General features: G+C 41.0%; 1 long non-coding RNA gene across 1 annotated transcript; it reads left to right on the plus strand.

Annotated features, from left to right (window-relative positions):
* The first annotated feature begins 19608 nt into the window (after positions 1 to 19608).
* On the plus strand, positions 19609 to 22328 carry LOC139687002 (uncharacterized). Its single transcript, XR_011700585.1, has 3 exons — positions 19609 to 19701; positions 21786 to 22004; positions 22270 to 22328. It is a non-coding gene; the product is annotated as an uncharacterized lncRNA (long non-coding RNA).
* Positions 22329 to 26311: the final 3983 nt, after the last annotated feature.

Below are 26311 nucleotides of genomic sequence, written 5' to 3' on the forward strand. Positions count from 1 at the left end.
GGATTTTAAACTTTAGTCACCGTACCGCACTTAAAGCCGTTGTTAAGGGTTATTTCATCATTGAGGCAAGATATGATTTGGATGACCCATGGCTTGTGGGGCATCACCCCCTATCACGAATCCTATCGGTGGCTTCCGGGGTGGCACATCACGGTAGATATTGTAGAAGCGGGTGGACAACCAACGAGCCGTACAAGCGAGCAACGGGGATCGTGCCACGATTTGTGCAAAGGAAGTGAGCAACCGCCCCCTTTTTGCCGCCTTCTCACCCGTGTGCGCGCGTGTGCGTGTGTGTAAACTATGCTCACCGTATGAGAAATAGTGATAACCTCATAAAGTTTGTGTGGCATGAGAGTGAATTGCGAGATTGATAATACCTATGCTGTTTACGCAGTTTTTCGTGTATGGGCTAGGATAGAAATAATAAATTTTCAAACATTAAAAAAAAATAAAGTTCCAATTTGTTGATGGTAGTCACATTAGCCCGAGTGGATCCAGTGGCATTAAATTTGATGAACTCTTTAAACCCCGAGTCACGCAGCGCGGAATTGACGCGTCCGATTCCAGGATTTCCATTGGCACTATAAATACAAATTTATATAAAAATGCCTCCCTTCTCCATCCGTTGTTTCTTCACATGTTATCTAAACTTACTTTGTACATAATACTTAAAGAAAGCCGGTTCAAGCGAATACCGGAAATTAATGAGTTCTGGATTAAGAGTCATTTATGACGCTATAGTTAATTTTTTTAAAAAGGTTGGAGCAACTTCTTATACAAATGTGACCTTAAAAAATGATCAATCATTCTGGAGGCAAACCCATCAATTCGGTAAGTCACTCATCAAGTAACAACATGTTCAAGATAAGGCGCAGTTCAAAGAAGCTCCCGCTTTCCTCAAAGATCAAGTTGTAATTTCAAGAAAGACAGTGACTCGGAAAGAATGCCAGACGGAGGAGTAATGCCATCAAAGAAAGACGCTAAATAGGGAGAGAGAAGTTGGATTCAGAGCGAGGGAGAGACGAGACGACCGCCCCTGGCTCTCTGCCCTGATCGAGCGGGTGACAACCGCCCCTGAACGGCAGAGAGCCAGGGGATGCAGCCTTTCACTCGAGTGAGATTTCTCTAGGGAAGAGGAGGCGCGTCATTTCATTGCAATTCTCAAGGATGATTTGAGAGGAGGGCTCTGAGGAATCTAGTCTAAGGTTCATTATCGTAATATTTCTATCTCTGTTCATGAAGAGGGAATTTTAATTATTCAGGATAATCAAATAAAGCATTACCTAAACATTCACCATTGAAAGTGCCGTTCCAAAATTTAGTAATCATCAACCCATCGAAACAGTATCGATGTCCTTCCTCAAAGGGTTCATTCTAGAACGCGAGAGAATTGACCATGGTGAGGAGTTTCAATCAAACTTTAATGCTCATTTTCTTAAGAAAAAGGTGATTGTCTGGTTTTTTTGTGGACGCCGATTATCACGAAAGATGGAACTGTATACCCTACAGATTCTTACAATTTGAGGGAGGGGTAAAAATAAAGGACCCCACATAAGATGAGGGAGGATCTCGCTCGGATGGCGCTCCATCTCCACGCCGACGCGGGAAAAAAAGCATCCAAAAAAACCTGCTCGTAGCAACCAAAAAATTTCAATGCCGGACGCATTCAGCTGGCGTCTTTGCTCACGCCCAGCAGCTCTTTTCTTCCTCCCTCTTTTGACGCACTCATCCTCGGGATTCATTTCTGAGAAACGTGACCTTGCCGGACGTGATCCATGTAAATGGAGAGTGGTTCCATTCCGGGATGCTTTCTGTAGTCTGGGCCGCGTTGTTTCCCGCTGATTGGACGGAGACGAGGCCGCCGGCGCCGTCATCAGCCAACTCCATCCGCGCGTGCCTTACCTCCCTTTCACCTGTCCCCCGCGCCCCAGGAGGAGTCGCCCTTTTAATCATCCGAACGAGGGCGAATTGGTTTCAACTCCTCCGACGTTCCATCGCCACTCTACCCTCGCGTGGATACCCAGCAGGGGGCGGGTGGCGGAGGGAGGGGGAGGGGAGGGGGAGGGAGGGAGTGAGAGCATCATTTCCACGGCAGGACTCAAGAATTTGAATTTACCAATCCAACTGACGGGCGATAAATTTCATCATTCAAATTTTCTCATTTCTTTGTTCTCAACGCAGTCATATTAATCCTTGTTCTAAATTTGAGTTCTTTTCGGCCTAGACTTCTATGCCCTTACTGCACTCAATTCTGATTTGCAAGGATTTCGTGAGATTACGAATATCGTATATCCGCGAAAGCCTTGCCCCTCCCTCTGCCAGGTAGAGGGAGGGGCAAGGCTTTCACGATCGAATCAGATACACGACTGATTGGGTCGAGTCCCGTAGTTTCCAGGACTTATACTCAGATCAATGTCCATCACAGTTGTCTGCGATATTTACTTGAGGTAATTTCCCGTTTCAATCGCCAATTGCGTATTTAACGCTACACCATCACTCAATGGCCGCCCCACTGGGGTCAGACGCCTTTGGTGCCGCCTCACTATGGAACAGATGCTTTGATGACTACACTTCGTCTGCCCTCCTCTTTTGACTTATCACGACCCCACCAGGAACAAAATATCATAACCCTAGCCCGTACAGCTCAAAGGGTTATCGGAATACAGACACCCTTCAACCACGTCAAGGTCTAACTCCCTGAGAAAGGGGCTGTGTTGTTTATTTCATTTCTACTTTAGTCTTTAAAGACGTTCAGTGCTCACTAGTCTCTTCGTATTTCTGTGTGTTAAATCACACCTGATTGACGATGCCTTTTTTCTGTGTCACCCAGTGCTTACTTAAGTTTGTCAACCGGGTCGGTGTACGGAGAAGAGGGTGACACGGAGAGACATAGGTGTTGGGGAAGGAATGGTGACTTTTGGTCGTTAGGGTTTTTAGTTAAGCCCGGGCGGTTCAAAAGGAGTGCGTTTAGGAGTGAAACCAAGAAGTGAGGGCGGTAAGCGGAAAAAGGTCGCCAGGTCAGTTTTGTACACGTGTTAGGGTGGAGGAGGAGAGTTGGGAGTCCAGACTCGCAGTGGTAATGATAGACCATAATGGAGACGCCAGGTGTACAGGCTAAAATGCTTTGATAAAGATTTTTCCGGCAACGTTCAAGAGAGAGAAGTGCTCTTTTAAGAATTTATTCGACATTTGGAAGGAAATACTTAAATCTATACACTTAAAGGTATAATTTTGACGAAGGTCTGTAAAGGCGAATAGTTTGTGTTAGCCAGATAATTGTATTGCTTGTGGACAGAGTGACAGAAAAGGAGTGATTTTTCGAATGCATACCAAAGGAGGAAGGGATGTGGAGAAGGCGGGAGACCAGAGAGAGGAAATTTCATAAAAAGTCCATTTAAAATAAAACCCATCGAGTAAAATGACGAGAGGGTCTCTGAGTGGCAGGTGTACATATTGCGCTAACGTGTTAGTGCTCATTTTCATATTACAGGGTCCGTACAATAGGTATCGGAACTGGTTCGCTGTAGCCTCAAAAGGAACGGTGGATGGGGGTCCGACCGGTCGGCTCGGTAGAGGGGCCCCCCACCACTCAGGCGCACTTTAGTTCAGTCGGCTCCGGGCATAAGTTGAGACAGGAGGTGGATTTTTGTGACGTGTGATTTTTTGTGGTGTCGTTGCGCCAGCATGGAGCGCACCGTCGAGGAACGCCACGCTGTGAAGTTTTCCGTTTAACTCGGGAAATCCGCATCAGAGACCCGTGCATTCGTTATACAGGCTTATGGGGATGATGCCTTAAGCCGCACAAGAGTTTTTGAGTGGCACAAAATGTTTAAGGAAGGCGGGGGGCTCGACGAAGACGAGCACCCCGTCGGACGCCCGACGGCCACTCGAACCGATGCTCGGGTGGCCAAAGTGAAAACGTTTTTCGACTCTGACAGGCGTTTAACCATCGCCCTCAACAGTGAGGAGGCCGGCCTTTCAGTCGGAACTGTCCATACCATAGTAACAGAGGATCCTGCGATGAGTAAAGTGTGCGCGGAGCTGGTGCCGAAGGTCTCTAGCGAGGAACAAAAACAGACAGCAGCTGCTGACGAAATGCGGCGTGGCAACGTTGCCTCATCCCCCCTACAGCCCCGACCTGGCTCCACCTGACTTTTTCTTGTTTCCGCGAATAAAAATGAAGGTCAAAGGATATCGGTTCGACTCCATCGAGGCGGTTCTAGCGGCGACGACAAAGGCTCTCAACAGTATTACGGAAACCGACTTCCAGCGGGCTTTTGACTAGTGGCAGACGCGCCGAACTAAGTGTATCGATGCGGGAGTAATGTATTTTGAAGATTATTAAGGAATTGTAATGATAACTGCAATAAATTTTGATTTTTGGAACCAGTCACGATGCATATTGTACGGTCCCTGTAGAACATTGAAAAAGGTGGCATTCTTAACGTTGACTAAAGGCTCATCTCGAAGACAAGGGTCGATGCAGAAGTTTTCAAAACGCAGGAAAATAGTTTGTTTAGATAGCGCAACCTTTACGGTGTTTACATTTTTCGTGATTCACGCTCGCATTTAATTATAGTTAAAATATAAAAAGATTAACCAAAACCCCACTCGACTCATTTCGATATTGCTGTGTTCCCAGCTACCTTCACTCGGGTCCAGGAAGACACTGACGGGAATATAAGGAGGCGAATGAATACTGAGGGGATGGGGAGCAATCCGTAAACCATCCGTCCCATCCGCCTCCCACGCCTCAAAGAAGGTCTCTCCGCAGAGGAAAGTGGTCTCCCCCCTAAAATTTCGGAATGTGTGAGTGTCCTTTTTGGTTTTTCTCTATGTTTGTTGGCCAACGCCATCATACTCCTTCGTTTGAATCATATCCAATGTCTTCTGGCATGTAATCAATGCTCTTCCTTTTACGCAGGTGAATGCATTAACCCCTTGTCCATCCGCATTAATCGTTACTCCTGTATTTTTGCTTCAATCTCTTCTCTCCCTATCCCTTTTCACGCAAATTACCACAACCTTTCCTTTGACCAGTGTTTATCCCTAGCCATTTTAGAATCCCTACCTGGTTAGGCCACCAATATAGAGGTGAGAATTCGCGAAACATATAAACATATTTACATATTCGCTTTCTGATCTTTTGAAATTCCTGGCCTCAACCGTCACTACTGAATCCCCTCCCAGTATACCTTGCCGAGCTGATACTCTAACCATTTGAGCTAACGAGGAAACCTAATTTCCGCTGCAATCTGCAGGGGGTTTATGCAACCATGGAATCCAGTTATTTGGCCAGGAGATGGCGTTGGGGAGTTACTTCACCCACCAAGGGAGAAATAGACAACGACAGGAGTAAAACCGTAGAGAAAGCAATCATACAACGACACAAAGGATAGAAACAGTGCGTTTCATTGCATGCATAGCCAGAAGAAGCGAATAGGGAAAGTTCAGTTTCACACCAATCCACTGAAAGGATCCCGGGGGCGAGATATCTTATCAAGGGATCTCTCGTTGGATCTCTACAGATCAGGTGAGTGCTGCCCTCAAGGAACTTGGCTGCGAGGTCCGTAGCAGCCGACAAATGTCCGTGATGGAGGAAGGGAAACCGGGGTTTATCGATCCGCACATCTACACCCTCGTAAAGACGCCAAAAGCAATGCCGCTAAAGGAAATCATGAGGATCCCTCACTTCTGGGTCCAGGGGGAAGCTTTCCGTGGAAAGAACGGACCGATGCAATGGCTGATGCATGCATATTGGCCACATCGCCGTTGCCTGTGGCTGTTCACCTCACTGCTTCCGTTGCGCAGGTGAGCATTAAGTTGACGAGTGCCAGCGGACGAGGACCGACGGCGCCTCCTGCGCCAACTGCGGAGGAGACCACGCAACCGTCTCTAAGAAATGTCCAGCATTTTTAGAGGCCCTTAGCGTCACCGCTTGGCGGGGAAAAAGAACATCCCGGGGACTACGTGGAAGCCGAAACTACAGGCTTCCAGAAAAGCATGAATGCAGGCACACTCAGTGAAAACTAGCGTCCCTTTCTCCTCTCTGTTTGCAAGGAGAGATGGGAGAGAGCACCTACCACATCTGTCCAGACGAAGAAAAGGTAGCGATTGAGAGTAAAAATATCCCCACATTGACTGACGTAGCAATAATCAGTAAATAGGGCACCCCATTCCCATCCCAACAGTCTGCTAAATCTCCCTGCGTTGAGGACCAGCCGCAGGAAAAGGCCGTGGCGAAAACTGGAAAGAAAAAGAGCAAGAAAGACCACGGCCATAGAGATCGCCGAAGTAGAATTCGGCGATCTCTATGGCCGTGGTCACCAGGTCCTTACCACCTCCTTCTTCTTCTTCAAAGAAAGGTGCCCCAGTCTGCGCGGAGGAAAGGTGCCGAAAGGCGCCGAAGATTCCTACAAGGGTAAGGTGGGACTTCAGAGGGGCGGACTGGACTTCCTTCCGAAGAACTCTCGCCGGAAAGCTGCCAAAGGAGAAAAAAGAGCCAACGACGAGCGAGATGGCGGACGGCATGGTGTGTCATCTCGTTCGCACAGTAACCGCTGCCATGGAGTCTGCAATACCGAGAAGGGAGGTTAACCCGTTCTATCTTCGGGTGCCACTTCCTCCTCCGGTTCGAGGACTCATCACGCGCCGAAATAACATCCGTCGGCGCTGGCAGTGTATGGGACGTAAGACATCCGGTGACAGCTCAAAGACCTGGGGCAGAGAAGTTAACAACGCGCCGCAGGAAATTCGGGGCGACCATTGGGAGTCCCATCTGAAGGAGGAACCTCTGGAGGACACCAGGGAGGAGAGCGTCAACGAGATATGGAAGGTGTGAAGGAAACTGTGCATCTACCAACGCTCAGACCCTATCATTGTGAGCGGAAATGACGTGGCGATGCCCCCGGAGGAAAATGCGAATATTGTAGCGGGATTTCTCGAAAGCGTCTTTCGTCCCAAATCCGGGAACGGCGAATCAGCGGTATCGGAGGCGGAAATCAGCAAATTGGGAGACACCGACGACGAGGCACCTGCGCCTGTCATCGAGAGAGAAGACGTCGTGGGATAAACACTACGTCGTTCCCGCACGAGGAATACGCCGTAATCAACGGCATATCGAATGTTGTCATCCGAGAGCTTCCAGAAGTGAAGGTGGCGTACCTGACCAGCATCTAAAAGCGCTGTGTCAGGATCTTCTTTTTCCCGCACACTTGAAAGAGAGTGAGGATCGTCTGTTTTCCGAGGACGCAGAGAACTGAGGTGGGTCCCGCAGATTTCTGGCCTATCTCTTTCCTTAACGGCTCTGGAAGTATATTCGAGAGAATTTTCCAGGCGCCGATCTGTGACTTCATACGGGAAGGAAAATTCCATACCGAAGAGCAGTTCAGCTTCTGCAAATGGGTACTCTACGGTTATATAGCTAGCGAGGACAACGGACTTCATCACGGACGCCTTCAACAAGAGGATGGCGGTGGTCGGTACCTCCTATGATGCAAAGAATGCATTCGATAGCGTCTGGTACTCTACCCTCTTGTTGAAAATGCAGCGACTCCAATTTCCGGCATGGATCATTTGTCTGATCATATCCTCTCTGGAGGACAGGACATTCATCGAGAGCTGGCGCGACACAGACTCTGGGTTTGGTCAGATCCAAGCTGGCATTCCTCAGGGCTCTGTGCTCGGGCAAGTTCTCTTTAAAATCTAGACCCATGACATCCCTACAAATTATGAGTGGCACGGAATCCTGTCCTTCTATGCAGACGATACGGCGCTTCTCTTCAGCTCGAAGAATAAGTACCTTGCCGTCGAGCGACTGACTGCAGGTCGCCGTCGACGACCTCCCCATCTGGTGTCTTCGATGACGGATTGCAGTCAACGCCGGGAAGACAGAAGCAATTGTCTTCAATTCCGGCATAGGAGCGCCGCCTGATCACAAACTGTCGGTGAATGGAGTCGTCTTTCCGTGGGAGTCTGAAGCCCTTTACCTTGGTGTGCTTGCTGATGGACCGCAAGCCCCACTAGAAATCTCAGTGCGAGCGTGACCGTGCAAAAGGATTCGCGGCATCAAAACGGATTTGGCCAATCCTTCGTTCACCGGTCCTCAGCATGGACACAAAGAGAGGGCTATACCGGACGTCCGTGCTACCAGTAATAAGGCAGGCATCACTGGTATGAACTGGAGTGCCGGAGACGAGTCTCGCTCGAATTCGGGAAGTGAAAAATACTGCACTGCGGTGCATATTTGGACAAGGCCGCGACGGCCTCGTTTCACACATGTACCGCGATGGGAGCTTGGAGACGCTCGACGAACTTCTCCCGAGAGCAGCGCAGGATTTCTTCGGAAAAGCCGCAAAGTCCGACTTTGCTGCTATTTGAAGAATCTCAGAGGTGCAAGTCTGGCCTTGGGATCGCCACAAGCCACCCATTGCCAGTCTTAATCTCCCATCAGCCCTTCCGCCAATGAAGAACCAAAGGAGATGCTCGTATGTGCACGGCCTCGCCCATAGATGGGTCATCACTACTCGTATCATTCCTTCATCTAATGTTGACACAACTACGAGGAGATGCTGTGCGAAATTGCAAGCTATTCCTTTCAGCGGTTTGCTTTAAACTGTAATTTGAATCATTTTCAGTGCGTGTGGTGCTAGCAATGAAAAAATCGAGTTATATACAGTAATAAAATCCCGCGTAAAAGGTTTAATGCCGACCAAAATTCAATCGAGGTTTGCAAATATGTACGGGGACTCTTCCCCTTAAATTTCAAGTGTGAATAAATGGGTTAAAAAAAGATTTTAAATGTGGCCTTGAAAATATCTAAAATGATCTACTTGAAGGACGCCCGATAAGTGCAAACACACAGGAAATCATAGACATGAACTTGAGGTCATGCAGTCGGTTATTTTCAATAGAAAAGGAATTTTGTTGATCGACGATTTTAAAAAAGAAAAACGATTATTGGGAATTTCTCTTCCACCTTCTAATGAAACTGAATGCAAACCTTTGTGGTATCAGAACTAGCTTGCTGAGAAAAAACGTTTTCCATCAGATCAATTCACCGGCCTGCAAAAGTGTCCTGGTGATGGGGAAATCGAGAGATTTGCAGAATTAAGTCCTTGAACATCCACCCTATTGCCAATATTTGGTTCCCTCAGACTTCCATTTCTTCCAAAAACTCAAAACTTAATGTTATGGCTAATATTTTCCCCCAATTGAGAGGCCATTGCAGCTGTAGATGAGTACTTCACAGCACTTTTGCAAGTATAATACTGAGATGGGACAATGACAATGGATGAAATGAATTAACATTAAAGGCGATTAAAGTGAAAAATAAAACTTTTTGAAAACATAATTAATCGTACTCAACATCAGGCTAAGAGCTTTTTAGATCAACCCCGTACCCCATATTAGTAGTAATAGGAATGTGAGTAATTTACAGACTCATTTCATCTTAATTTTTTTTATTTCATGCGGTTCTCGAATCAGTATTTATGAATCCTATTTCATGATTCGTCTAAATTGACAATCGCAAAAGAATACTATTGGATAAGAATAACAAATACGCACTTCTGCTTCAAGTGGTCATGCATAGCTTCAAACTGAGAAGGGTGGCAACACTGCAAAGTTTATTATTGCACCCTGCGTTCTCTTTCGGGTGGAATGCTCCGGGGACACATTCAATCGTGTAGGTTGACGACCAGAGGAGGCTGCTCTATTGATAAAAGTACAAACTCCTTTCGTATTCGCTCCCATTCATCTGCTGAGTCGCCCACTGTATACATCTATGCAGAAAAGGATTCGTTTAAACGGGGTCATATAGCCGAGCGGGATTAGAAAATAATGCGAACTTATACAGTAGAGAATACTGATACAAATTGTTTTCGAGTGATTGGAATTTAAATATTTTGGTCGTTTATATAAAGCTGAACGGGTCCGAGCACATCCTCGATTACCAATACCGCGGGGTGTTTACGTTGGCCGTCGTTTCCGGAAAGCGGGCGCTCTTTGAGTTTCCTTGCTCCTCCGCTTCGTGCAAAAACATCATCAATTAGTTTGCTGCCCATTTCCGCAGTCCATTAATGACCACAGGGAAATGCCGTCGCCAAGACCGCGATATTTCCGCAGCGCTCGTCAAAATGGGGGCCGATGTAGGAGAAGGGGGAGCGGACGGAAGGCCTTCCTTCGCCGGCATTCAAAAGCGGTGAGGATTAATTCTCTAGGATGGCCACTAGTGGCGCTCAACTATAAAACAGGACGCGATAACACAGCGCCTAAATAAGGCTGATGATTTTCGCTTGAAATGGATCGCAGTGCCATCACGCCTGTCATAGGACGACCGTTAGCTATGGAAGTTGCTTTCCAGATAGAAGATGCCGTCAAAGCCGCAACCTATCAATTCATTCAAGCCGTTGGAATTCGATGCGACTTAGATGGTAGAAATATAGTATTGCTGCAGTTTCTTTGTGCCTCGGTTTTGGATGGTATTTGGCAAAGGTTTACTTCTTTGGCTAAGACATGGCTGATGTGAAAGGCGCTTAGTCGGCAAAAGAGATCTGGAAGATAAAAAAGCTTTCATAAAGTAATGCCAGCCCCTGTTCTAGTCTATGAACACGGAATATGGAAAAGAGCAGGTGAAATAAGGACGCTGATGTCGGAGGTGACATGTGGGAGACAACTAAAAGAATACACAAGAATGAGCAGAAATAGAAATGAAGATATGAGATTAGAATAAAATATCTACTGAATCTGAGACATATTAAGGGAATTTCGTGAGACTTGGAAGAGCTATGTGCATCGGATGCTTGAATCATTACTTCAGGGAATTACAATAGGGTGCAAGCCAAAATGTGGACAGTCCATATGTACACCAAAGAATTTAGGGCTGGACAGCCTTTTAAGGTGGAACACGTAAAGAGGATAGGTTGTCGAGTGAAGGCCATGATGAGGTCATCAAGGAAAAATACCAGGAGCAATATTCACTTTCATATAAATGATCCCGGGGCACTTCCACCATATGTCAGTGCCACTCATAACTCCATAAAAATCGTTTCTCACAACGTTCGAGGATCGGTATCGGCACATTCGCCGACTAAGAGTCAACTCTTCATAACGCAATCATTCTTCAGAACACGTCCAGGGCTAATTTTAGACAGAGATAATCGGAGATGCAGATTTGATGAAGATGGTAGATTGGAATGTGGCAATAGGCGAAGGAAGGAATGGTGGTGAGGAAGACGAGTCTCGTAGTGTTTAAGGTAGGAGGGATAACCGCGTGGAGAGTTCTATAGAGGTCTGCAGGTGACAGGGTTTATAAATCACCCAAACTTGATGTAGGCACTCCAAGAGACGTAGGTATCCATAGAAAATGTCAGATGACTCAAAACGTTATCAGCTAAATCATATTATGGTTAGGTACACATTTAGGAAAGGCATCGTTTTCTTGTCCTTCTCATATCTACTTTTGATCTAGGTTTGCTTGTGGTTTTTCATTATTCATTTTGATATATTTTTAGTTTTCTTCTATAGTACACAGCTCGCTTTTCTCACTCGTGATTTTCTTGAGAGCCTGCTGATACCCCTTTCTTGTTGTTCCAGCTGAAGCTTCTATATTTAATTTCTTAAACTATTTTCCTTTTTTTATCCTTCTCAATCTGGCCTACGTGTATATTCTTTATTTCTTTCCATCGACTCTAAGTGCTGGTATTTTCATTATTTCCTTCTATTTCCCTTTCGATGGCCGTGGTGAACTTTTCTCTTACGCTCTTTTCTTCCAACATCCTTGTGTTCCATCTACGCTGTTGTATCTCTTTCTTCATCTTCTTGTATCGCCGTACGCTATCCATGATCACCAGGTTGTGATCGCTATTTATATATATGCGCCGGGGTAGCTCTTACACTTCTAAACTTGGTTCTTGTGTCTCTTCCTGGCAAGTATGTAGTCAATTTGGTACCGTACTTCGTCTCCAGGCATCTTCCATGTTTATCTTCTTCTCGGATGTTGATCGAGGATGGCATTTGCTACTATCATGTTTTTCTCATTGCAGAATTCTATCACTCTGTCTTCCGCGGCGTTTCGTTTTCCTAATCCGAAGAATCCCACGCGACTTCTCTCTCGCCCGTCACCAACAACAGCGTTCCAATATTCCATTGCCATGAGGTTTTCCTTCCCTTTTACTGTTCCTAGGATATCTTCCAGTTGTTCGTATACTTCTTCTCTTTCCTCATCTTAATAGCTCGACGTCGGCATCTGCACTATTGCTCTATCCGTACACCTGTACTATCACTCTATCCGTGGGTTCTGTATCCGTTGGTCCTCTAACTTTATCATCAATATCCTTTCTTTACATTGCTGGAGCAAATATTATTTTTCTTGCCCGTTTTTTCGTGAGTACAATGCCTACTCCTGCAATTTTCTGGTCATCTCCCGAATACAGGTATTTCACCCTGTAGCCATCGCTCGTGAAGTCGTCGGTCCCCGCCCACTTAATTTCGTTCAATCCCAGGATGTCCATCCCCAGCCTATCCATATCCATCTTTGCATTTTTTAATGTCCCATACACCCCTAATGACCTAACGTTCCATATCCCTATCCTGGATTTATCGATCTTGACTGATGTTCCCTTCCCAGGAGTCCCCAACCGTAGATCCGATTGGTGGACTATTTTACCGGGAGGAAAGCCATCATGTCATATTTGAATGCAAGACTGTATCTTCTATGGAGAGTAATGTGGTGGTTTCCCGTTGCCTTTCACATCGCAGTACTACGGACGATACTGTAAACTTCATTCTCGCCCGTAGCTGTGGCAACTGAAGCTGGGCCGACCCACTCGGTCTGCTCCACCAGTGCCTAATTGTGAAACTGCTGCCTTTCACCATGGGTTCAGGGATCTATTTTTCTCGTTGCCTCATTCCTAAATGCCATTTTTATATTTTTCCTGTTATTGTGTGGTTGCCTCGTTCCGAAAATCCATTCACAATTTTCTAAACTGAAAAATTTTCGCCGGTCACGGGAACCAGCGACCTTCGGCTTCACAGGCAGACACGCTACCTCTGGTAGCCCCGTCCCCTTTTATTCTATATGCCTCTCTATTCGTGATCTCACTACTGCAATGACATCGAGTGTGGCCTAGCATTTAACTTAAGTTGTCAGCGAAACCAAACTTATTGTTCTGTATTCCCAACACGATGAAGCTTTTACCTTTTGCGGAATTGGAGCTAACACTGATCCCATAATGCCTCCCGGCGAGATTCCTTTCTTATAAATTCTACGAATTAATCCATAGTCTTCATCCTGCGTTTTCCTAAACCTTTTTTAGTTCTAAATGAACTTTATCTACCGCCACGGCCTAATTTTGATTTCATTTCCCTTAATGCCTTTCTATCTCATCGTCGAGTATGCTTAAGCTATCTTCTTCTACATCATATTCTACTTCATAGACTCGCGGTCTGTCCTTGCATCGTGTTGGGAGCCTCTAAATTGTTCGAGAGTACTTTGAACGGTTAAGGCATCGCAGAAGGTAACGACTAGGATTCTGGAACAAATGAGGAGTATTAGCATATTTGGTAGAGAGTAGGTCAATTAGAAGGAATTTACTTAAGCATTACACAGGCCATCCACAAAACAATTGAGAAGGGAATCACGTCAGGTGTAAACTGAATATGATATGGCCGACGCTTATATAATAATAGAAACTGAGAGCTGTTTATCATAAGACATTGCAGACGAGAAGATGACTGAATTATTACTATCTTTATTTTGAGTTGCATTGGAAGTGGCGGGGATCGAGATGGTACAGCGGCTAACGTAGTGGCTTCTCACCCTGAGGGCCCGGGTTCAAATCCCGGCGGTGTTGAATATTTTTCAGAGGTATCTCGATCCCTACTTGAGGTGCTTTGTGGAGGGCACTTTGAGTGAGTACGCCGTCCGTCGGATGGGACGTTAAACTGCGGACCCCTTGGCGCCTTTCGTAAAGAGTAGGCTAATGCCGACGCCGGGTTTCTCTCCACCCTTCTTCCTTTCCTGTCCATCCCCTATGGCGCAAATGACCTTAACTGTCGGTCGCCTCCCCTAAAAACTACTACTACTGGAAGTGGCTATCCTCATAAAAATGTATTCACACTGATGAGTATCACACATAACTCATCAAGTTTTCCTCCTGGGGTTTACTATTCGTGTCCCGAAGGTTATACACTAATTAGAAGTGAGACAAGAAAATGTACCGACAGAGGAAGATGGTCAGGGGACTCCCCAATTCGTGAAAAGTTGGTAGATAATGGTAAGTGCATCTTCAACAAAAATTATCTATAGAAACTATGTCATTTCTCTGACTAGTAATCCTGGATTCATCAATTATTTGGCTTTTTGAAACTAAAATGTGAACTGTAGAATTCCCAATACAAGCGCAGAGGGTGGACGAAAAAAGGAAATATTATAGTTTATGCAATGATTCATCATGGTTGTTTTTCAAGTATGCCCTGGTTCCTACTTATTATGAGGTAAAAATTTGAAACTGTTCTGGATAAGCTGGCTGACCTTGCACTGCTTACTGTGCAGATGGGTCCAATCCATCTTGGATTAACAGGGGAGATACTACTGGCTCTTCGGAGAGGAATGAGGGAACAGCAATTTGGAGAGGAAACAGTGATGGAGAGGTAAGGGAAAGGAAAGGTTTATTCCCCTCCACCTGAGAAGGCAACGCTGTTTACATCTGATTATATGCCCATGAAATGCATGGTCAGCAATATTAACTTTGACCTACCCTAACCAACAATCAGACCTGGTACATATGCGCGTAATATTTTTCCTGAAGTGGTTTCTGCAGTGATATTGGGGCGTCCTTCGTCGACTTTCTGCCGGCCGGATTCAATCATATAGGAACCCCATTAACCGTCTGAGGCCACCGGGTGTGTAGACAGTAGAATATTCGAGCATGACAGGGTTTTTTAGATTAAAGTGTAGGTCAAATTTTGGGCATTCTAAAGTCTCCTTTGTCAAATCATTTCGCTATAAATGAATTGAGGGTCAGAAATATAAATAGAAGCAATAGTTCCTAGAACACGAATTACGAGCATCGCACTAAATATTTTATAAGGATTTTAATTTTAATTAGAAAACGATCCCCATTAGAAATTCAAGCAAACTTTATGCAAAGGAAACATTATCTGTATTGGTAGTTAAATGCCGAGGTTTGAAAAACAATGTCGCAGAATATCCTAACCTTATTCAAGGTGCAGGCACATATGTAATTATTGAAACAGAAAGCTGGTTATCCACTGATTTCGCCAACAGTGAAATTGTCCCAAAATCCTTTCCTATTTACAAATATAAAAGAGCAAATAGAATCGGGGTCGATGCCTTTGTTGCAGTAAAAAATTCTGGCGTTTGGCGTTGGGAGCGTTTAGCGGAAAATTTGAAACAATGTAAAGCTTTTTGGTCGTACGTCAGAGAGCTACATGTCAAAATATTTCAACAGTTAGCTCACTTGAAAAAGATAAAGCGGAGCAAACAGCAGTTTTTCTATTGAATTCCTTCTTTCAAAGCGTTTTCAACAATGTATCACTGAGTGATTCCGTTAGGTTACCAAATCTGCCCGACAACCGATGGCCACAATTGAAATCTCGTATAATGTAATAGAATGTTGGCAAATAATATTAAGCTTAAAATCCTCCGGGTCATATCAACTACCCTCTTGTATATTTAATGAACTAGCGTCGTACATTTATAAAGAGAGACAAGGAGGAGCCGAGGGATCAAAGACTGATTTTCTAGGCATCCATTTCATGCAAGGACATGGAACATATATGTAGTTGCTAAATTCCAAGAAACTGCAGGAGATGCCGCAACAGTAACTTTTTACGGAGTCATCCACTAAGTTTGCAATACAATGCAACAATTTTAGAGGTAAAAAATCATTTTCTTGGCTGTGATTCGTACCCGGATCCCTTGATGTCCGGCCGAATGCTTTAGACAGTTAAGCTACCGAGGCGTCCTCTACACTCCGGTCGAGACGAATAATTTGTACACTGAAATTGTTGCATGATATGCAGTTGCTAGTTTTATTGTGAGACACCTCGCTAGTTAGGCGTTAATGATAGAAAATCAGCTCTTTTTTAAAACGGTAACTCCTGCGAGACAACTTTCGCTTTCTGTTCGTGATATCCTTAGTACAGGAAAGACCAATGTTCCGGTGAACGGGGTGTTTTTAGATTTAAAAAAATCTTTGGCCGAAGTGCCTCATACTAAGCTAGTAAAAAAATATGCTGCTTGTGCATGAGATCCTCAAGAGGTTGGATTGATCGCGTGCGAATTGAATCGTGCGCTTCGTAAGGAAGCTAGATTTGTGAAATTTTGTGTTAACAAATTTAGTAGCGTATCCAAAATATTAGGGGAGCTGGGCTGAGAATCACTCATGGAGCGAAGGCTAAATTACCGATCAAATGCCTTGCAGAAATTAAAAGGATGTCTCCTTAGCATTAAAGGTTGAATGCCAGTACCCTAGCCGAGCTTTTTGGGACTAATACAATGTACGCACGAATTAGTGCTGATGACACCACTTTTGTACAAAAATGCCAACATCTGGAAGATGCAAAGTTACGAACTAGCGCTACCCAAAGAAATGGTTTGATGTTAATCATTTACATTTAAATACTAAAAAACCAGCATTCTCAAATCATAAATAACTTAAATTGAAACTGCTAAATTCTAGGAATTTATATTGATACCAAAACTTAACTGAGAGACCCATATCAGTCATATCTGTAATAAACCAAATAAAACTGTTCAATTGTTAAGAAAACTCAACTTTCTCATTTCAAAGGAGTATCGTTTAATTTTTTACCATGCCTTCTTTCAGTGTCATTTGAATTATGTCGATAAGTCATGGGGTCATTCCCCACTGGTTAAACAAATTTTGCTACTACAAAAGAGAATATTTCTTGCTAATATAACACCACGTGATTCCTGCAAGCCTTTTTTATTAGGTATAGTATCACGACTGTATTCAGTTTAAATATCTTTAAGGCTCTGATTCATGAGAAAGTTAAGGCAGAAACTTCCCAATTAAAATCTCACATCCATAACTTCACCACAAGGGCTAAAGCGAATCTAAATACTCGTAATTGTAGTCTGATATCAACTAACAAAACATTTCATAATATGAACATACAACTGTATAATTATCTACCTACTCAGTTGAAATTGGATGGTATTCAGAGTTTCAAGAATAGGGTATACACGGTATATCGATGAATTCTTTTGTGACAATCTTCACCACATTTAAGATTATGTTTATATATTAATAATATTTATGTCAACGAAATTTAATATGGATTTACCATTTTTTAATGAATAAAGTATTATTATTATTAACCTAGGGGCGACATCACCGTTAGCCCAAAGCTTATTTAGTTTTGCCGCACTGCCACCTGTGATATGTAACTAAAGGCTCTACTTTTCATTAATAAACGATATATTTGGGAAATTTTTAGGGAATGCATTGCATACATGAACGATTAGCTCTAACATTACACCAGGAATCCGACACACACGGCACAAGCGGGTCCACTATTTCAATTGGAAGAAGCGAGCATTTTGGATAACGAAGTCACGTGTCATTTAATCTTCTTTCATCCGGTTTTAACCGGCAAAATATCCAAGTAATGCTTTCAAAAATACATATATTTTGAATAAATTGGTCATGAACAATTTTTCACTCACGGAAACTGAACTTGTTCAGGAAATAATGCCGGATGTGGCGAATTGCTGGAAGTCAAGGAAGCGGTAGCGATATTTCTGACACGGCAAGACGGTATCGTCGACTCTCATAGTTTCCACATTTTAAATCATCGCTTGAACCAGCAGGTCACAGAGTGGCGTCAATCTAACTAAAGATGGATCGAAAGGTGTGGATGAAATACTATTGCATCTTCACCTTTATATTGGCCAAGTTTACACTTTCGCTGCAGCAAGGCAAGTACTTAGATAATTTAGAAATTTTAATATGCCTAGCTTTTTATCTTGCTCGATGTTTTCTTTTTTAATGCTCTGATTTCTATGTTTTTGTTTTAAACAATTTTCATTTGAATGCTGTTTGTTTCAATCATCTTTGCCCATCTCATGGAAAAAAGGAGTTGCTGTAGATGATCATGCCATTCCCATTTTATTTCTCTCCATGGCTCTAAAATGATTACATCAAAGTCAGTGGACTTTGGGTCCAATAATAAATTCATTTGTAAGTCCTTACTAAGCTAATGGCCAGCAGGGTCGAGCTATAGAACCAATATTTTTTCGATCATGTTAACGCAAATATTTTACAAATGAAGCAGTTCTCATCATAGATATGGAATAGATTCATATTGAAAGTTCAATGATTACTTAAGCACAAATAGTCAGATTATCTGAGTTTTTTGTTCATTAATTTTTGTGAGAAGAGAATTTTTGACTTTTGCTCATAGGAATCCCACTGAATCCTCATTTAGTTCTTGATATGAATGCATAAAACACCTTAGAAAGTGTTGAGTAAAAATAATTTGCTTGTACATATCTCCCATTTTTCCCCTGTATTCATACTACATTTGTATGTATATGTGCTCCTGGTCATTAATTTAATCACATAAGTCTTGCATATAGTTCTTAAAATTCTCATGTGTTGTGATTGTATATATTCATTCACCATTCAGAGAGGTATCGGTATGTCATTCCCTATAAGAGCCATGTCCGGTGCAGATAATCAAAATATGTTTGCCTAATATGCCAAAATGTCTGACACTATTCAATGGTGATCCCAGGTTTGAAGAAGAGTAAATCAATTTGATAATCTTTAATACCTAAAACACATGGCTACTGTTATCAAAAATATAATAGAAATTTATACTCTGTTAAATTCCTTACTAACTACCAAGTCATTCATTGAAAATATGACTTTCTGAAGTCGATTGGTGGACTTCCATTTGTTTAACAAGATCCATAGATTAAAGGAAAAATCATTGAACCTCAAAATTCATTTTCTCCTTAATTCATATTTACAAGTTGGCAGGAAAGTGAAGTTTAACATCATACAATTTCTTTCATATGCCTATGTTAACATTCACATTTCTTCCTTTATAGCAATGAATTTACAAGGCTCTATGCATAAAAGATGTTTGTTAGATCATATCTGGCAATAATCTAAATAAAATTTGAAAAATGTCAACTTTATTTAATAAAATGCCTAAGCCATTAAGGTAATTTTAAAACCTACAGTATATGCAATATACTATATGTAATCGTTTTGGAAATCTAATTAAAAGCATGGGTTTTAACAATGATATTCTGGCTCTATAGAGATTTCCAATTCTTTGCCCTGTAAATAAAAGATCTATCAACATAAGCATCATGTTGAGAGTGCATTGTGATGATAGGAATATATCTGAACAAGCAAGTGTACACTGATATTTCCAATTAATTTTCTTACCACGAAGATAACAACAGGAACAAGACAGGAAACAGTTGCTTCCCACCAGAAACCTTTAGTAATACAGCATGCATGTTGGAAACCAATGAAACCTATCCAGTGGTCCCAGACACCAAACTTAGATGCTTCTGCACATATGATGGAATAACTCATTCAGGAAGCATGGAAATGGCAACAGACAAAACAAAGAAAGAAGTAGAACTAGAATGTCTTGCTGATGGAACATGGAGCAGAAAAGTTCCCATTTGCTGTAAGTTGTAGCAATGTTTTGATCAAATAGGTGTTGGCCTTTAGATGTCAATATAAAGGATGGCAGTAGTTTATTATATTTGTAAAATACTCTATGCCTCATGTCTAATCAAATGCCTTAACCCTCTCAGAAAAAGTAAATTTTTGTAATATGTCTTATACACAGCCTGACCATAGTTCCTATTCTTGGGTACACTATTATTTTGCCATAGTGAAATTTTTCATGTTGATAACATGATCCTTAAAAACAAATTAAATTAATTGAATGATTCTTATATTCCAATACATACATCATAATTATGTCAATATCAATAATTATGTCAATGTCAATAATGTATATATGTATGGTAGGTTTGTGGTGATACTAATTTTCAGACTTTTAGCCAGTCAAAAGATTTTCCCTTCTATGATATAGCCCCAGAATTTTTGACCAAAATTTTGGTCTAAAAAATTTAAACCATCCGCGACAGTATATGGTGATTACCAACTTGAACTCAGGTATCAATTATCCTCTTTCCTCTACAAAACATGTCCCATTTCCACCATTTACTCCATATTTTTCCATGGCTGATGTCATCACATCCCCACCTTTTGATTTTTAGGAGCATTTCCAGTTGACACTTCTTAGATAGAAATGAGATTACACAGATTATTTTTTTGTGAACATTTTATTTCATTAATTTGTTTCTTAATTGCACCCTCAAAGGCACAGCCATCTGTGCGGCGGGGGTGAACACACACCCAACTAATTTTGACTCTAATTTTTCCCCCTAGCACAGTCTGATTGCGTTATTCTGATCCCTCATCAGTAATATGAAAAATGATGCCTTAAATCTATTAGTTGAACACTTAATCTTTTGATTTTTACAAACATGGCCTCTCCTACCCTAGTAGGATGTGGCTATAAACACATTTTCAAAAGTATTTTCATGAGCAAAAGACACCATGTAATTTAACCTTCATCCAGGGAAAGATTCTCAACCAAGGCCCTCTAATATTGATTCACAACTTAATTTGTAATAACTAACTTTTCTACGCTGTGGCTGATCCAATTTGTCATTCGATCCAAATTTGTGAGGATCCAATTATGTTCTAAATAAGGCCTGATGAGTAAAATATAACATTTCTCTTTAACCTTTCCATCATATTTCTCTAATATGGCTCTAACAAGTCCTAATTGTTGGTTAGTTTTCCATATATTCCCTGTACATATTTCACCCCGGTAATGTCGTGAGTGAGGTTTACACCTAATTATCTAATCATCACTTCTAATTCAGTGTTTCTGAAGCAGTAGTTCTTCCTTACGTGTATCTTATTTTTAAAAAACTATGTGCAATCAGAATTCTAAACTGCCATTAATCAGTTGTGCCATGACATGAGGTTTCTGGGTGAGGGAGATGTTCCCTCCTCCCAGTACTCATCAATTAAATCTTGGGAGAAAGAATAGTGGACCCCTTCAACCTCTTTTGGGGGTTGTACCTATTAGCCAATACTCCTCATTAAATAGGTATGGCCCATGTAACAATACTAATTATGAAGGTACTTTTGTATATTTATTTACTGCTTTGTTCCCTAAGGATCACTGTGACATCTCCATATGTTGAGAAACCATTCTTGTATAATCTTTGCTACAACATTTATCAATAGATTAAAACTGACTAACATGAAAAAAGAATAATTATTAAATAAATCATCATAAAATATACCTGAATATATTCTACAACTATTCCTAATTCCTTTGAGAAATAATAAACTTATGTACTGGGAAATAAGGTTCACCATTTTAAAAATAATGCTAAATATCTAGTGCAATTGGCAAAATATGAACACCATATTTGGGTAAGAGACATTGAGGGTTGCCACTAAATTGCAATGAATATGTGCTAATCCAATTCTTTTTCTTCTGGAAAAGCTTTTTTGTCATTTATGAGTGTTCTATATTTTATGCATGCATATACTATTATATACACATATACTATTATACGCACTATATTAAATTCATTCTCCTGGTAAGTTTTTGACCAGACAAGTTTGTAGATAGAATTCATTTCTTACAATGTATCTTCCCATAATAATTTCTTACAGTTCACAAAGCAACAAAGGAACTTCAAATACAATCAATTACTATGGAAAACCCCAGAATAAATCATAACTCAACAGCGGATGATCACATAGGAAAGAATTCCTTTTATATTTTCAACTCTGAGAATATGACCCTATTTCCAGTATTTGCCTCTGGGGAAAATAATATTTTATTGTTTATTGGAAACCCTGGCATAACTATTGATGACCTCATTTCAATGGGTGAGTAAAAGGGTATTTATAATTAAAAATACTTTGGTAACACAACCATATTTGCTCGAATTGCTCTTCTAAGGCACACCCTGTCTGCATTTAAATTCTTTTTTCTCATAACTATTGATTAAATTTATAGCAACATGCTGTCTAAATCAATGAATTTCCAATGTTTGTTTATTACATAATTGAGGTTTCCATATTTAAATAAATACCTACTTCTAGAGTCTTTTTCAAAGAAAAAAGCATAGAATGTTTTGAAATCATCTTCCAGTGAATTCCAATGGCTAAGATCCAGTTTCCAAGACAAAAACCATGCATGAGTTATTATACAAGGTCTACACAAAAAGAGATAAAAGTGGTCCTTCTACAATTGAACTAGTTGGCAAATCAAAATCGCTGAGGTGCTGCCTTCTAGTGGCATTTGGGAGATGTACAACACTGGCTTCCTCATGGCCATATCCCAAATTTTCTCCGCACATCTGGGATTCTTGTCTAAGTTTCCCCATGCTGACTGTGCAAATTCTGGTGTTATTAAGAATAAAAGGGTTAGAGAAGCAGCACATGTGAAATTATTTTATGTTAACCTTGGGAAAGGGGAAACTTAAATTTATGAAATGATTCAAGAGGCATTCAGAAATGAATCAATGAGTTTTGCCCAGTGTTTTCGCTGGTACAACTGCTTCCAGTCTGGAAAAACCTTGTTGGTTAATACCCTAGGAGTAGAAGACTATTGAAGTAAACAAATGATATTCACCTTAATAGTATGAATGATTTAGTGAGTGAAAACATAAGGTTAGAACCAGGAAGATTGTTAATGCTATTGACATTACTGTTGCATCATTTTTTTACCATTTTGCCAGAAAGCTTGGGCATAGGAGATCACAAATGTGGAAAAACAAGTGTAGGTGCTTTTATCACAACAATGCAGGGACACACATTATTAATTGTTACTGAGTTTTTGGCCAAAAAGAGCACATCGGTAATCGCCCAGGCACCTACTCTTCAGATCTTGCTCTAGTGGACATTACTCTATTGCTAAGTTAAAAGTTACCTCAAAAGAATGGGGATTTAAAACCATTGAAGATACCCAATGAGGTTGTACCCCAGACTTAAAGGCTATTCCCAAAGAAGCTTTCCAGACAGTATTTTATAATTGGAAAAACGTCAGATGGGCAGTGTTAGGAAGAGGTGTGAGGCAGGGTTGCCCATTATCACCATTGCTGTTCGACCTGTATGTAGAGGAAATGATTAAAGAGGCATGGGAAGAACTGGAGGTAGCAGTGAAAGTGGGCGGGGAATTTGTAAATTCAGTTAGGTTTGCTGATGAACAAGCTTTAGTTTGTCAGTCAGCCAAAGGGTTGCAAGCATTGCTCAGTAAATTGGAAATTCAGTGTGACAAGTATGGGATGAGAATCAATATTAATTAAACAAAGGTTATGCGATTTTCTAGAAAGAAATAGGCTAAGCTAAACATTAAAATAGGAGGGCAAAAACCAGAGCTGGTAGAACAGTCTACCTATCTCGGTAGTGTTTTGGACCAGCACGATCAAAGTAGTAGGGACATAAGGAGAAGAATTGCGCTAGGCAAAGAGGCTTTCACAAGGAGGAGAGAGTTGATGACAGGGACATTGAGTAAGGATATTAAGAAAAGACTCGTAAAAACTTTGATATGGAGCTTAGCGATGTACGGCGTGGAAACATGATCATTGAAGCAGGAGGATAGACGTAGACTGGAGGCTTTTGAAATGTGGATGTGGAGAAGAATGGAGAAGGTGAAATGGACAGAGAAGAAAACAAATGAGGAAGTACTTGGTATGGTGGGCGAAGAGAGGGGTTTGTTGGGAGAAATCCTATGGAGGCAGGAAAAGTGGATGATGGGGGTATTGACTGGCAGTGGGATGTTGAAAACTGTAATTAAGGGGAGAATGTTGGGCAAAAGAGGGAAGGGAAGGAACAGGATAGGGATGTTGGATGGGATGAAGGGAGGATGTAAGTACTCAGAGATGAAGAGGGACCTGATGTAGAGTAGGATGCTGGATTTTGTGTTTTGTTAGGAGTCACAAAATATTTATTTAGTAGCTGAGTCCATCCAAAAACCTACCTTGACCGGTAGATCACCTAATAATAATAATAATAATAATAATACCAATAATAATAATTTAAAAAAAAATAATAATAATAATATAATAATAATATATTTACGCGCATATATACGTACATATATACAGATGTGCAGTATCTATACACGTTCAAGATAACTATGAAGCTCTGGCGGTGCGGTATCCAAATTCATGATTACTACAAAGTTCTGGGAGCACGTTATAGATAAGGCCGCGTAATCGATGGGAAAATACGGTAATTGTTTCCCTCGCCACATGAAAGGTTGAATTACTTTTTAAGTGCTTACCATGCTGACCAAAAAGTCTTATGTCTGTAATTGGCCAATATGTTGTTTCAAAGGCTGATTCCAGTGCCAATTTGATCTTTGACTGAACAATTACAGGTTCTTTATAGAAAAATGTAATGAAGTATGATTGTCTCGACCTCGTGTAAACACCATCTAAATAACTATGAGTGGTCTTCATTTTGATGGCTGAAATGTATTAATTAGAAAATTACCAAATGCAGAGAGGAAGATGGAGCTAAATTCCATCGAAATTATTAAGAAATAATATGTGAGTGTTTTTTTTTATGTGTTCTTCTATTGTTTGTTGCTGTCCAAGGTTTTTATTCAACACTTCCATGTTACTTCAATGAAATAGTTTATTTATATATATATAGTACCATACACAGTAACACAATATAGAAACACAAAAAAAAGAAGAACACTGACACGTATTTTCTTGATATTTCAACGGAAACAATCCGTCTTCATCTGAAGATATAGAAGTAATGATCACTTATAATCATTACTTCTATATCTTCAGATGAAGACGGATTGTTTCCGTCGAAATATCAAGAAAATACGTGTCGGTGTTCTTCTTTTTTTTGTGTTTCTATATTGTGTTACTGTGTATTGTACTATTCGGCACTTCCGTGTTACGTCTACGAAAGCATATATATATATATATATATATATATATATATATATATATATATATATATATATATATATATATATATATATATATATATAACATTCTTTATATTTTTTAACAAACCTTGCATATAGTCCATTACTCTTTCTTATCTGGTCCCCAAAGGCCCAGAGTCCTGACTGGATAAATTAATGGTAACTTTCTCACAGAGAATGTCCAACATGGAACTATAAACTGAGTGACCATTAATTGAATGAAAAATATTTCATGTGTCTGGTAATTTTTATAATGATTACAAATAGGAATGTTGAACAAATATCAACTGAAAATAATCTAAAATTTTAATCATTAATTTGCTAATAAAATCCATGCATAATTTTTATGATTCATTCTCCAGAATAATAGAGATTAGATATGTATAGCAAGAGGGAGCAGTTGAAGAGGGACACAATAAGAAAAATACTGCTCTTGAGGGTCCAGACTTGGCACTCCATGGGATGCACGTGGAGTCATGAGTGCTACATCATAAACATCAATGTGAATAATTTCATTACAATTCAATTTGGAATACCAATCCATATTTCAGGCAGAGAGTTTGTTTAATTACAAATGCTGGCACTATTTATACCATACTTACAACAGCATAATATTAAAATAAGAAATGTAGAATTGGTTAGGATGACATAAATGCTAGTATTCTATTTAGTGTTGATATCTTCTACTTCAAAGCTATTCCAGTTATTTGTGATCAATTTCCCAAAGTCTTATGCTCTCCATTCAATGCTATATCATCTCTTACACTGAACTCCAATTCATCCTTCTTCAGACTCTCCAAGAAAAGGAGAAGCCCTGTGGTTTTCATCTCAGCAAAGATCTTCATTCTCCTCTCTTAGACCCTCATGTATATCATTTCACTCATATTAGTACACTATAGGGCTTAAAATAATGCTTCCCTCTGCTGTTTTCCATTGGATCTCTAAATTTATGTACCATAACTTATTTATATTTGGTCATATTCTCAGTGATGACATGTTTGAGTATGGATTCAAATGCCCATCCTTACTTTTGCCTCTTTGATGGATTCTGTAATAAGTTTGATATTATCTTAGAATCGTATACACCACACATTGCTCCATTTTGTACAAGGGGTAATCGAAAAAAGACCAGACTGATTTTATTCTACGCAAACTGTTCAACGGATCGAAATTAGGCACAGTACGCCATCTAGTGAAACATCTGACGACTAAGACAAGAGGTGTTGCGTTTCTTTACTTC

Source organism: Hetaerina americana, unplaced genomic scaffold (assembly GCF_022747635.1).
Source record: "Hetaerina americana unplaced genomic scaffold, ioHetAmer1.1.p SCAF_1, whole genome shotgun sequence".
NCBI classification, from domain to species: domain Eukaryota; kingdom Metazoa; phylum Arthropoda; class Insecta; order Odonata; family Calopterygidae; genus Hetaerina; species Hetaerina americana.